General features: G+C 42.5%; 2 protein-coding genes across 5 annotated transcripts in view; both read right to left on the reverse strand.

Moving 5' to 3' along the window:
• Positions 1–9748, reverse strand: part of RAB27A (RAB27A, member RAS oncogene family) — a 31196-nt gene extending 21448 nt beyond the window's left edge. Inside the window, exons 1-2 of one of the 3 annotated variants that reach the window (XM_032123424.1) lie at positions 9617–9748; positions 8696–8744 (exon numbers count right to left, since the gene is read on the reverse strand). The gene's annotated coding sequence lies outside the window, so the exon portion shown is untranslated. Of the gene's footprint in view, positions 1–8695; positions 8822–9616 lie in introns of all 3 variants that reach the window. The other 2 variants (XM_032123423.1, XM_032123422.1) reach the window with 2 other exon arrangements.
• Positions 1–11938, reverse strand: part of UNC13C (unc-13 homolog C) — a 405035-nt gene that overhangs the window by 272010 nt on the left and 121087 nt on the right. The window lies entirely within an intron of this gene.

Below are 11938 nucleotides of genomic sequence, written 5' to 3' on the forward strand. Positions count from 1 at the left end.
TCCCCTCTCAGACACCCCTGACATTACAGATGCTCACAGGAGAGGACTGAAAGGTGTGGACAAAGCAAGTTTTGCACTCACTATGTAAGATTTAGCAGATGTGAGCTTTTGCAGACAAGTGTCCTTGCACAATCCTTTCTTGCCTCAGTTTCTTTCCTCAAGCTGCTTCAAGAGCAGCAAAGAAAGAAAATTAAGGTGGTGTCTAAAACTAGTCTCCAATCTTATAATTTAAGAAGTGCTGCAGACAGGCTGCTACAAACTTTTAACGTATGGATTCATCTACCAATAACAAAGACAGCTCCACATGCTCCTTAACTCACTTGTTTCAGTGTTCAACTATCTCGCCTCCTCTCGTGAATCGAGGCAATTTTTATTTTCCTTGCCCTGGTGAACATCTAAGTTCTGTTATACAGAGCTGGAACACTTTTTATGCCCTGCCTTAGCTTTTCCCCAGAATTAACTAAGATATATTTCTTTGACGTTTAGTTACAGGTTGTAATTTTTAAAACTCTACCTCTTCTTGGTTCAATCCAATCTTCTATAAATTTCACCAGTTTTAGAGGAATATAAAGGACTCTTTTTTGCTCCTACATGCAATTAAAAAACAGAATTGCACTCAATTTTCAGCAACATGCACATTTTTAATCTTTAACTGCTTGCTTCCCTGATCAATACTGGTACATTTGCTTAACTGTGAAGAAATATTCAGACCACAAGCACCCTAGAATTTCTGGTAACTGCTCCAGAGTGCAGAAGGAGGAACAGGATAAGAAGTGTTGACAGACAAAGCAGCAACTTGTCTGCCATGTTGCAAACAGCCCTGGGGGGTGACTACACACACTGAGCACAAACTGTCTGTCTGGAAGTCTCAACCAGCAATGTAAATGGAGTTCAAACTCCTCCACACAGTCACATGTTTGCCATCTTTAATGGAAAAACAATTCATAAATAATCCCCAGACTTCAGCGTTTTATTTCAGGATGAAATGAGGCCGCTCAACTTGCCTCTTACCAACTTGGTGTGAGGAACACCAACTAATTTTTCCTTCCCTCCTCCCAGACAAGGGTTTTATCCAAAACAGTAAGACTTTGCCAGAAAGGTACAGCTGAAATAAAGAGGTTTTCTTGAGGGTGAAGTTATGTTGATTTCAAACTGGAGATTTATAAACTGGGAAGACATCAATGTTTGGTTATTTATAGTCTCTGTTTTTAAACAAACACGTCTGCAGCCTCTCAGCAAATGCTGCACAGGCAGCTGAGCCAGCCCTGCTGTGGTGGCAGGAAGCAAAAGCAAACCAAGCAGCAGCAGCTGGAACAGGAACCACTGCAGGCAGCCCAAGGTGAGCCTTCCTCCCACTGCTACCCCAATCCGAGGGGGTTATAAGAGCTTGGACATCTTCTCAGTTTATGTAGGGGATCAAAATTACACCAGTAAAGTTCTGAAACTGTGAAAAGCAGTTTTGAAGCTCCAGCTCTACAAAGGAATAACCATCTATTTAGTTATTCAATATTCCTGATGTTTTTACAAGTTCTATGAACAGGTTGTATGAACAAAGTTATCTGAATGCATGGAATTTATGGTCTACTTGTAAAAATTTTGTATGCTTTGCAGGCCCAGGAATTTAAGAGGAAATTTGAGGAGTTAAACACAGTGAACAGTGTGGAGCATTCTTCATTACAAGCATCAGAATATTTGCCTTCATACATTCCATGCCCCTGAGAAAATTTGCAGGTGTCCAAACTGTCCTGTAGCAGATGTTTCTTCTGTAAGAAAAATGCTGATTGCTACCTGCCCACAGAAATAAAGACATCTGCCACTGGAGAGAGGAATAGGAGAAGAAGTGGATCTAGTAACAGCCCATTTCAGATAATGCTACAGAACACATCCCTGTTTCCAAAGCCAAGAGCTGTGCCTAACATCAATGTCATCTGCCCCTGCTCTGCAGTAACATATCAATACCTCAGGACAGAACTCAAAAGACCTGAAAGGAGGAGATAAATTCCATATAAAGGATTTTTTCTTTTGTTTTCCTCTCACCAGTATCCTTTCAGGGAAGAAAAGAAAAAGAAAAAAAAAAAAAAAGAAGAGACGACAACCCACACTCACAAAATCAGCTTTCACACCAGAGCTCCAGAACTGTAACAGCTGAACTTTGCCAGGACCAAATCATGAAATATCCCCTCAGTGATTAAAATAAAAGTAGGTCAGGCAGGCCTTTCTGCTACCCAAAGGCACACCTGCTAAATATTTAGTAATATTCAGATTAAAGTAAAACTTTCATTATGTTCTTTCAACTGTAAGCCAATCTAGGCAATTTTAGTAATGGTGACAGAGCTTTCTTTCAGCATTGCAAGAGATAAAATATCGGTATATTTAAGGTCTGTAGATTTCACCTGGAAAAGAGGTTCTTTAAAATAATCTGCTCCAAGAGAGGCTCTAGATAACTACCTTTCAAGAATTACCAGGGTCTCTTCAACAATAAAAAGTTAACAGTAAAATAATCAACAAATGAAAAGCATCAGCTTTGCTTTCACAGAACATCACACTGCCTAAAGACAGGAATCCTTTGCAGCAGCTGGGCACTCAAGATCAGCACTTTGAGAAACTTCAGACCAAACTCTTGTCATCAGAAAAAACATCAAAAGATTGCTTCCCAAAACAAGAGTTATATATGGTTATATTTGGCCTCAGAAAAGATTAGCAAAATTATCCCAAACAAGCGACTTTAATTGATCTGTCAATTCTGTTCAACCGCAGAATTTCTGCCTCTACATCACTTTCTGTTAATGCCCACGTAGGCACAGTCTATCCCCAAGGCAAAGCCAAGCGTAGATACCTACTCCAGATCTGAATTAGAAGGGGAAGGAAAGAACCCTTTAATACCTGAACCAGGTTCTCTCTTATTACAGGTCTGAAATATCAGAAAGAAAATTGTATTAAAAAATACTATTGTACATGTCCTTGTATAAGATGTTAAAACACCAAGAAATGGTGAAAACAAGTTTATTTAAAATGGCAATAAAATGTGTATGAATAAACATGAGTATTTGTTCTGACTGAAATGAGCAAATGTCATCATTTTGCATGTAGGAAATGGTATTTTGGCAACATTTGCACTACTCAAATTATATAATCTGTACTCAAAAGAACATTTAATCTAAAGACGGATGGATTATTTGACATGCTACAGCTCTTCTGTGAGACTATGTTGGTTCACATTTGGTAAGACTTATGAAGTGTGTGCCTGACTGCATGAGGAGAGCACCTAGAGCAGTACTGCATGAGACACCAGTGGCCCTGCATTGGGTGAGAAGCTGTAAAAGCACACCAATAATCTGATGTCTCTATCTTCAGCCTGAAGAGCTACAAATCTCATTTTAGATCAGTGATCTTTGTCTACTTTAAAGGGTTGATGACTAAGTGAACTTTTTAAATTAAAAAACATAGTAGCTTTGCAGGAAGCTTCTGTCCCAATTTAAAGGAACATGTGCACTACAGCTACTTAAGAAAGGATTTTCAAGGTTTTACAATCCTATATTAATACAGCTTTGAAAGTGTCTGTCATATTTTTATCCACACTAAAGATTGATTGATATGTGTTTATTCTTAGCACTACCTAATCCAACATGTTATTTGAAAACCAATTTCAGCAGAGCTGGGTTCTCTTTCCAGCAAAAGAAGACCTTGTTCACATCTTTTCTGAATCTACTTAATAGGGCAAGTGGTTCTTCATTCTCCTCACAAGCTGACAACAGTGCCTTTTACACTTTAAATCTGCCCTCAGGAGGAAAAATGGAAAGGTTAGTTATGTGAAATATGTGACAGACAGAGAAGTCTGCTGCTTCTGAGCTACAGCAGAGTAATGCTTCTGCAGTGTATTGTTCTTTGATCTTCCATGCAATGAAGCACATGAAACCAAATTAAACACCTGTGATGCCTATTTTTTTCTACCATTTCTTAAAGCATGAACACCATTAACATTACAGCTCCTTCATATTCCCATTTATTCAGTGACTCCCCGGGTTAACTAACCTGACTGGTCGATCTGCCTTCCTTCAGGGTGTGCAGGAGGAATGAGTGGGCTTGGAAAGGTGGTGATTCTGCAGTACATTACCAAAGTAGGCCTTCAGTTCCATTGGCCCCATTCCAGTCCCTGTGTGACTCCCAGTTACTAAAAACGTTACTGCTCCCATTCTTCATGCTCCCACAAGATGCTAGGCTGAAGAAAAATTCCCTAGGGCTCAACACACCACACTGGAGATTATAAATGCAATAATGACTTCTTGGAACAAAGCTCCAAATTTGCAATGCAAAAAACAAAGCTGAAATGAGGACATGCCTCTTAGCCTGGTTTCCTAAGGAAACAAAGCTCATTAGAGAAGGGCAGAGACACTGAATTTCTGTTATTTCTGCCTTCTCCCCCAACATTTGAATCTGCTGATCAGCTTTAACATTCCTTTACAGAGGGGAAGAAGCCACATAGATCTGAACTTTCTCTATACTTTGTGAAAAAATGGCAAGCTGGGTAAGGGGATGTGCGGGATGCTGCCTCCCCTGAAAGCTAGCAGTTACAGTTTCCAGTTCTGCAAGGGAAACCCACCAGCTGCCCAGGTCGTACCTGCCGCAGCACATACTGTGACCGTCATTCAATATTACATTTGCTTTCAAGTTGAATTTAAAAGACACCATCTATTTTAAAAGCAAATCTACTATTAAAAAGTGAATGGAATAAAACCAGTGGAGTTTTGCTGAATTAGCAGTCCAGATTTGGGGGGGGGGGGGAATGGGGGGCTGGGGGGTGCTGTCTCATGTTTTAAAACCTACTAAAAAGCATGATTCTACTTTTGCAGCACGTTCTTTTCACAAGCCTTCCAAAGCCTGCTCTGCAGCTCCTCATGACACACAGCAGAATCTCAGGCCCTGTGGGCTATATCCAAACAGACAATTCTAGAAAACTATCAAATAGAGATTTATAGTCACCTCTTCCATTTCACAGATAAAGAACATTTTAAAAACTACTACTTTAACAGCTCCAACTTGAGTCTACATTTATCCAAACTAAAATTATGAGAATTTTGCTATTAAATTCAGAAGAAACACAATCAAATCAGACAGTACTATCTCCAAACTCTGTTAACACCATCTCTGTACAGAGATGTCTATCCTGACACTGTTCCAAGAAAAAAATATGGAAAAAAATAAGTATTAGTCAGACAGTTCACGCTCTGACAGAAAAGACCTGTCAAGTTGAATCAATGTTAGAGGAGAAAGTCAGTGGAGCATGTGCAGTTACATGCACAGGATCTGATAGTGCTGCATGAGAAAGACTCTGTTGGAAACGGATGATACCAGCAGGGCTAGAACTAACCTGATACCTGTATTTTGGGTCATATTCTGTCACGTATAAAGTTTGGTTTAGAACAAAACTAGTGGGGATGGGGGAGGAGGAATTATGATTAGCCTCTGCAATTAAAAAAAAAAAAAAAAAACAAGCCACCATAAAAAGACCCCAATTATCCTGCTTTTTGCTATAATTCACATTCCGAATGTTATTAGGCTTCCAAGCAGACTTGGAAAGCACCAGCCATTGGCAATAACTGTAGCAGCAATTCATCTCATACAAACCTTGCATAAAACAGCTTCACAGCACAAGCAATCCCACAACTGTGAGCCTTGAGTGATTCCCTGAAATTCTCAAAATGCACCACCACTCCATGACAGTCACAAAATCACCAGCAGGGATCTCCAGGAGGAAGCTAATTTCCCTCAGCAACTACCAATATAAAATACTGTACTAGCAAGACTGGTGGATACACAAGAGAAAAAACAGAAAACTTGCATTTTTTATTCATAGAAATGAATAAAGTTTTCTTTTCCCCCTACCCAACATACATGCTTTATTGGTCCTTATCACTACTAGCAGCCTTCAGTCCAGTCCAAGTATTTCCTCTCCCCAGTGGTGTTACTGGAAAGAATTGTTTTCTTCCTTTCAGTTCACAGAGCAACCGTTTTCCTTACCGTCTTTGGGCGATAAGAGAACCAAATGAAATATCCCACAGTTAGGAAGATAATGAGCCAGACCTTAAGACAGACTGGGCTGACTTTGGACAACAGCACTTCTCCAGAGAACCTTCATCACCTTTTAATGACACATGCTTAACAGAAGTATTATAAAAATTGTGCAACAGTTGTTTTCAATTTTGCTTTGCATTCTGCTGTTTCTAATTCAAACCTGAAAGGGGCTTACATACTTGAAAGCCTATCCTTTCCAACAAAATAAACTGCTCTTATAAGAGGCATTGCTTCTACTCTTGGAGCTCAACTTACCTGAAAGTATTACTCCAGATTCAGAGTTTTTATCCACTTTGCTATTTATTCCTTTATCCTGTTATCACCTTTCAAACCAATAGCTCTGCACAGCTGCAAAACTGGAATCACAAACTCCAAAGTTAATTTGGAATCAGCTACTTGATTTACTTGATGGGTGTAGCAGTGTCCTTACACCCATCCAGTGCTTTATTTGCATATAAAATATCATAAAATATTTCAGCAAGGTGTACTCCTTAAAGTCCTTTCATTCACATATCACATTGACACAAAGAATTATTGCAGAAGTGCAGATTAATTTTCAAAATACCCTTCACAAGTAAATTTTTTTTCAAAATACCCTTCACATAAATTTGACTTTCAATTTAAAAACATTGCTCACATATATACCAACTTCTTTTGTCTACTGCAAACCACAGATTTCTGGAAAATTTTTACTCCTGCTAAATTTGTATCTTCACTGGTGTTTTCTGCCCCTTTGCTACCTTATTACCAGTCTTCACATTGTCTTCCGGAAGTGCCTTTTCCTGACACGCTTTATTCTTACCCATTTCTCATCAGTAAAAGTATCAGACATAGGGAAAGAAAATAGTATGAGAAATGGGTTTGCAAACTCAGGAAAATATCACTGCACTGGTTTACATTTTGATATCATCCTCAGGGCCATAGAAGCAAGGACATTTGCCTGGAAGAACTTGTTAGGTCAGCTCCAGAGTGCTGAAATGTGCCAAAATGTCAAAAAGATTCCACCACCCAGTATATGCAAAACTGTCACACACACCCCAAAGCATCCTCAGCCCTTTGAAGCCACACCAACACCAGAGGAAAAAAGTATGCTAGTTATATGCCATATTTTAATCTATATGTCATAAGGCTTATTAGACTGTAAAATAAATCACAGGCACTGAGACTACTTATTACTATAAATCAAAAGTAAATTCTGCTGTTTTATGTATGAAAACACAACAACGTAAGGCTGTTCCAGGAAAGAAAGTCAGGGCTAGGACTTATTCACAAAGCTCCACCGGAGATAAAAGGATCATTAAATCATTAAGTGATCTCAGCTGATTTAACATGGTTCGAGTTAGTCCTGCCTCCTGACAGGTATGCAGTTCTGACTAAGAAAAGAATAAAAGAAATGAGGAAAAGAAATCTCATAACCAGATGCTATACCCAGAGGAAGACTGATTTGGAATATATTTGTATGAATAGAAAAAAAATGTGTTTCTGCTATAGAAAGCTGCCTTTTAAGTAAGAATTTATCAAACCATGCTGTACTTAGACAACTTTTTTGCCATGTTTGAAGCCAGTGTTGTAAACTCAGATTGTATTTGCAGCACTGGGTGGTATCTACAAAACAGGAGCAAAAGCAAGCTCCAGAGCACTACATATGCCAAGCCCAGAAACTGTTTATCTATAAATACCTAAGTAACCCTTTGCAGGACCAATCACAAGCGCAGAGTACAACAATGCTGCTTTAATATAGAAGGGAATATTTGATGATTAATTATTTAAATCATGAGTTTAAAACATTTTAAATGCAACTTAATTATTTGCTGGGACATCAACAGGGGAAAAAGAGTTGTCATTCTTTATATTCCACCTCTAGTGCCAATTTTGCCTGTTTCTTAAAATTAAATTAATTTCTAACTACCTCTGTTGACTGTGACAGACTGATCTTAGTAATGGTGTTGATCTGCTAGATTATGCTGAAAGCTGACAGACCTATCACTGGTCACTTAGCAGCACAGTAGATACCCGGCAGTATCAGCACAACCAAGAATTCAAAGGCACACAGGGGTTACTGCACGTAATACTTGTTTCTGTAAATGTCAGAAGCTATTTAAGAATTCTTTTATCTCATCATATCTTCTCTTTGAAAGAAAAGGAAATGTGTAACCAAGTGATAAAATAATGTGCTCCCATGTTTAACAATAGTGATAAAACAAACTTACAGTCTGGTTTTAGACATCTGGTCGCTGATGAGAAACTTTGTTAACTGTGAAAATAAACCAGTGTAAGTTGTAGAACACCCTCTCTCCCCAACTCCTTTGTGCAAGAGATGTTAAATTAGAACCCTGAACATGCTGTTCTTTTTTCCATCTTTTTAACTTATGCTTTTAAGACATCCATTTAGCATCACAAATTCTATTCCTACATTTACCTAACATTTAAAATGCATATGGTAGTATATGCTTTTCCCTTGCTGGAAAATACTTGGAACACCCACAAAATTAGTAAAAAGTTTGTGACAAGAAAGAACGGCTGAGAGAAGATGTCTGTGTAAGATTAAGTTTCCAAGAAACCGCAGGCAGAATAGATTTCGTAGAGTTTCAAAGAAAAACCTGTAAGTATAGTAATACATCACCTTGCAGAACTAACTCCAAACACGTATGTGTTATCCTGATGAAAATCTCCTAAGCACCGTCCATGAGGGAAGGAAGCGTTAGAGGAGTCATACAATCAGAAAGCTCAAAATATTCCTGATGCACCTCTAAGAGATAAAAATTGAGTGACTTTGACAGTTCTAAGCATGTCCTTTATACTTTGCTAGCACCATTAAAAATACCACTTATATATCAATATACTCTAGTTACTTACAGAGCTAGGAAAATCAATAGGTGTTTCTGACAGATTTAGCTTTCTTTAGAGCCAAGGTCATCTAAGTGTAAATTCAACCCAAGCACTGCAAATCAGGCTGAAGGGCCCTTCTGAGCCTTCTTAGCAAGAAGCCTCCCTCAGACAAACATGCACTGTTCAGAAAGGAGCAACAGGTCTGTGGATACTCACATATAAGATTTAAGTCCTGGCTAAGCAGATATAACATTATTATAGTGCTTTCACAATAATTTACCATTTTTAAAGCCTTTTTAAAAAATTTAAACCAGACATGCAATCCCTTTCTCCTCTGTGAAAAGAAACGCACGCTTAAAGCGGTGGGAAACTTGCAGGTGCTACAGCTGCTGCGCAGGAAGGCCCGAGTGGGGTTATTTGTTCGCATTCAGGGCAGCAGCTGTGAAGGGAAGCACATGAGGGGCAGTTCAAAGGCCGAGGCTCCGAACGTCTCGCTTCGATCTCCCGAGTGAGGCCCCTTTGTTAAAGCCCGGGTCGCTGTTTTGGAGGCGCGGGCCGAGTGATAGGGCGGCAGCACCCCGAATTCCCTGCCCGAAACACCGTCCTGGAGCTCTGATCAAGCCCTCTGCCGGCCCGGCCCGGCCCGGCCCGGCCAGGCCAGGCCGAGCCGAGCCACCCCGGCTCGCTGCCCTGCTCGCCTCCCCTGCCGCTTTACCTGCTCGCCTCCCGGCCGCCGGAGCTCCCTAAGCCGCGTCCCGCCGCACCTGCCCTTTTTTGGTCTCCGACCGTGTCTTTTCCGTCAAGGCAACATCACTTCCCGTAAAGCCCGAGGTGGGGGCGGGTTGGGCGGCGCCGCCCCGGCGTGTCCCGGCCCCGCCGCAGCCACCTGGGCGGGGTGAGCGCAGCCCAAGGGCAGCACCGCGCGGTGCTCAGCGGCATTAACCGGGCTGGCTCTTCAGCCCTTCCCTCCTCACCTCTCTGAAAGATCCTGCGCCATTTAGTAAGAATTCATGAGAGGCGAAACAGGTTTTACGGCGAAAATGTGCCGTGCCTGGTTAATGCGCACCACTGTGGGTTTAATGAGTTCTTCCTGCCGCCTGCTGGCTGCCTGCCCTCCCCCGCAAGGGAAGAGTCCTCTTCACTCTCAGCAACTGCCCAATAAACGCTTTCAATCAAGCAGTTTCAAGAATTCAGCAAGCTGTCTTAAGCTCAGTTGCGTCAATAACCCTTTCCACCTGCATCACTTCAGACATCCTCTTTCTTTAGACTTTTCTAATTCAACTGCCATCTTTATGGACAATTCCAGTAGTTACATTTACAAAGGAAGTGCCTACTAGACCTGAACTACACCTCTTCAAAATAAGCTTTTCAATACATAGTGGTATTGTAAAGGACGCTGTTGGAGTCACTGCAGTAGTTCAGTGTTTGCACTGAACTTTTGCGGCAATTTGTGGCATTTCCTCATAGAATCATGGAATAGTTTGGGTTGGAAGGGACCTTAAAGACCATCTAGTTCCAACCCCCCGTCATAGGCAGGGACACCTTCCACTAGACCAGGCTGCTCCAAGCCCCATCCAGCCTGGCCTTGGACACTTCCAGGGATGGGGCATCCACAGCTTCTTTGGGCAACCTGTACCAGAGCCTACCACCCTCACTGTAAAAAATTCCTTCCTAATATCTAATCTAAACCTGCCCTCTTTCAGTTTAAAGCCACTGCCCATGTAATATTATGTCCAAACAGCATTTACTGCACTCTGCACCTCCCAGTCCACCTTCTATTGCTATCCTCCCATCTCAGCTTCCATACCACTGCCTCCAGCTATCACATTGTTGGCTTAAATTATAAAGACACCCAGACAATAGGTTTCTTCCCGCATTCTGTCCAAACAAGATTCTGTGTTAAAACCAAAACCTGACATAAGTTTGTCCCAAGATCTCCTGGGTTTGGCTTCTTTTTAGATTTACTGAAGTCTTGACATATCTACTGATCTGGTTTCCCCAAGTCTCAGATGCTGTTCTGTTGGACTAATCCACACCTATTCCAAGAGCCATGCTGTCTTCCTGAGTTACGCACCGAGGCTCTTCTCCAAGTACAACCCATTTTTCAGGCAGACTTATTTATTAAATATCCACTGTAACCTCACTCTGTCAGGAATGAAAGCTGTGTGTATGCACATGTGGTACATGTGTGTATGTACCTATGGCCAGGTCTGACTGTAAGCTAAGGGTGAAAAAGCTGGGTGCAGTTCCTCTCTCAACCATTTGCACAACTGCTTTCCCAACTGAGCTGATATATTAAGAACTGAAACCGTGAGAAGCAGAGAAAAATTGTATTTATCACTTGGAGGATCAGATCAGAGGCAATCCAAGAAAACCGATGGAGCACAACCACGCAGGAGCAGCTTTCTTCTTCGAGTTTCCTGATGTTATATAAATTAAGATGTGAAACAGACTTTCAAACATTCAGAATGTCATACATAATTCAACATTCACGTCCCAAAGTCTGGTACCAAACACACAGGCACGCAGCTGCAGCTCCAGCAGGCGAGTGGCTCCAGCCCGTGGCCGGGCTGCAGAGGCGGCTTGGGAGGGACGGTCCCGGCGAGGGACGGTCCCGGCAGGTGACGGTCGCGCCGGCTCCGAGCGGCTCCATCGCTCCCGACGGACGGGGTGTGCGAGGGCCGGGCTGCGAGGCGGTGCCTTGGAACGACTCCCTCAGGGCCTCTTGTCGGGCGCGGCGTCCGGCGGCGGCGCGGCGGGGTCGGCGGAGCCGTGCGGGGCCACGGGCGGCTGGAAGAGCGGCCCGTAGATGTAGAGCCCGCTGGCCACGCCGAGCGCCACGGCCACGGCCACGTGCTGCAGCGGCAGCCGCCCCCTCATGCCGGAAGGCAGCGCCGCCGTGCTCACGGACACGCGTGGGGCGCGGAGAGCACGGGGCGAGCGCGCACTGACGGCGCGGACCCGGCACGGCTTAGGACCGCGGCCCAGGCCTCCGGCTCGCTACAGGGACCGGACGGAAGTGCCGGCGCTGTCCCGC

This window comes from Corvus moneduloides, chromosome 13, assembly GCF_009650955.1.
Source record: "Corvus moneduloides isolate bCorMon1 chromosome 13, bCorMon1.pri, whole genome shotgun sequence".
In the NCBI taxonomy this organism is placed as follows: Eukaryota; Metazoa; Chordata; class Aves; order Passeriformes; family Corvidae; genus Corvus; species Corvus moneduloides.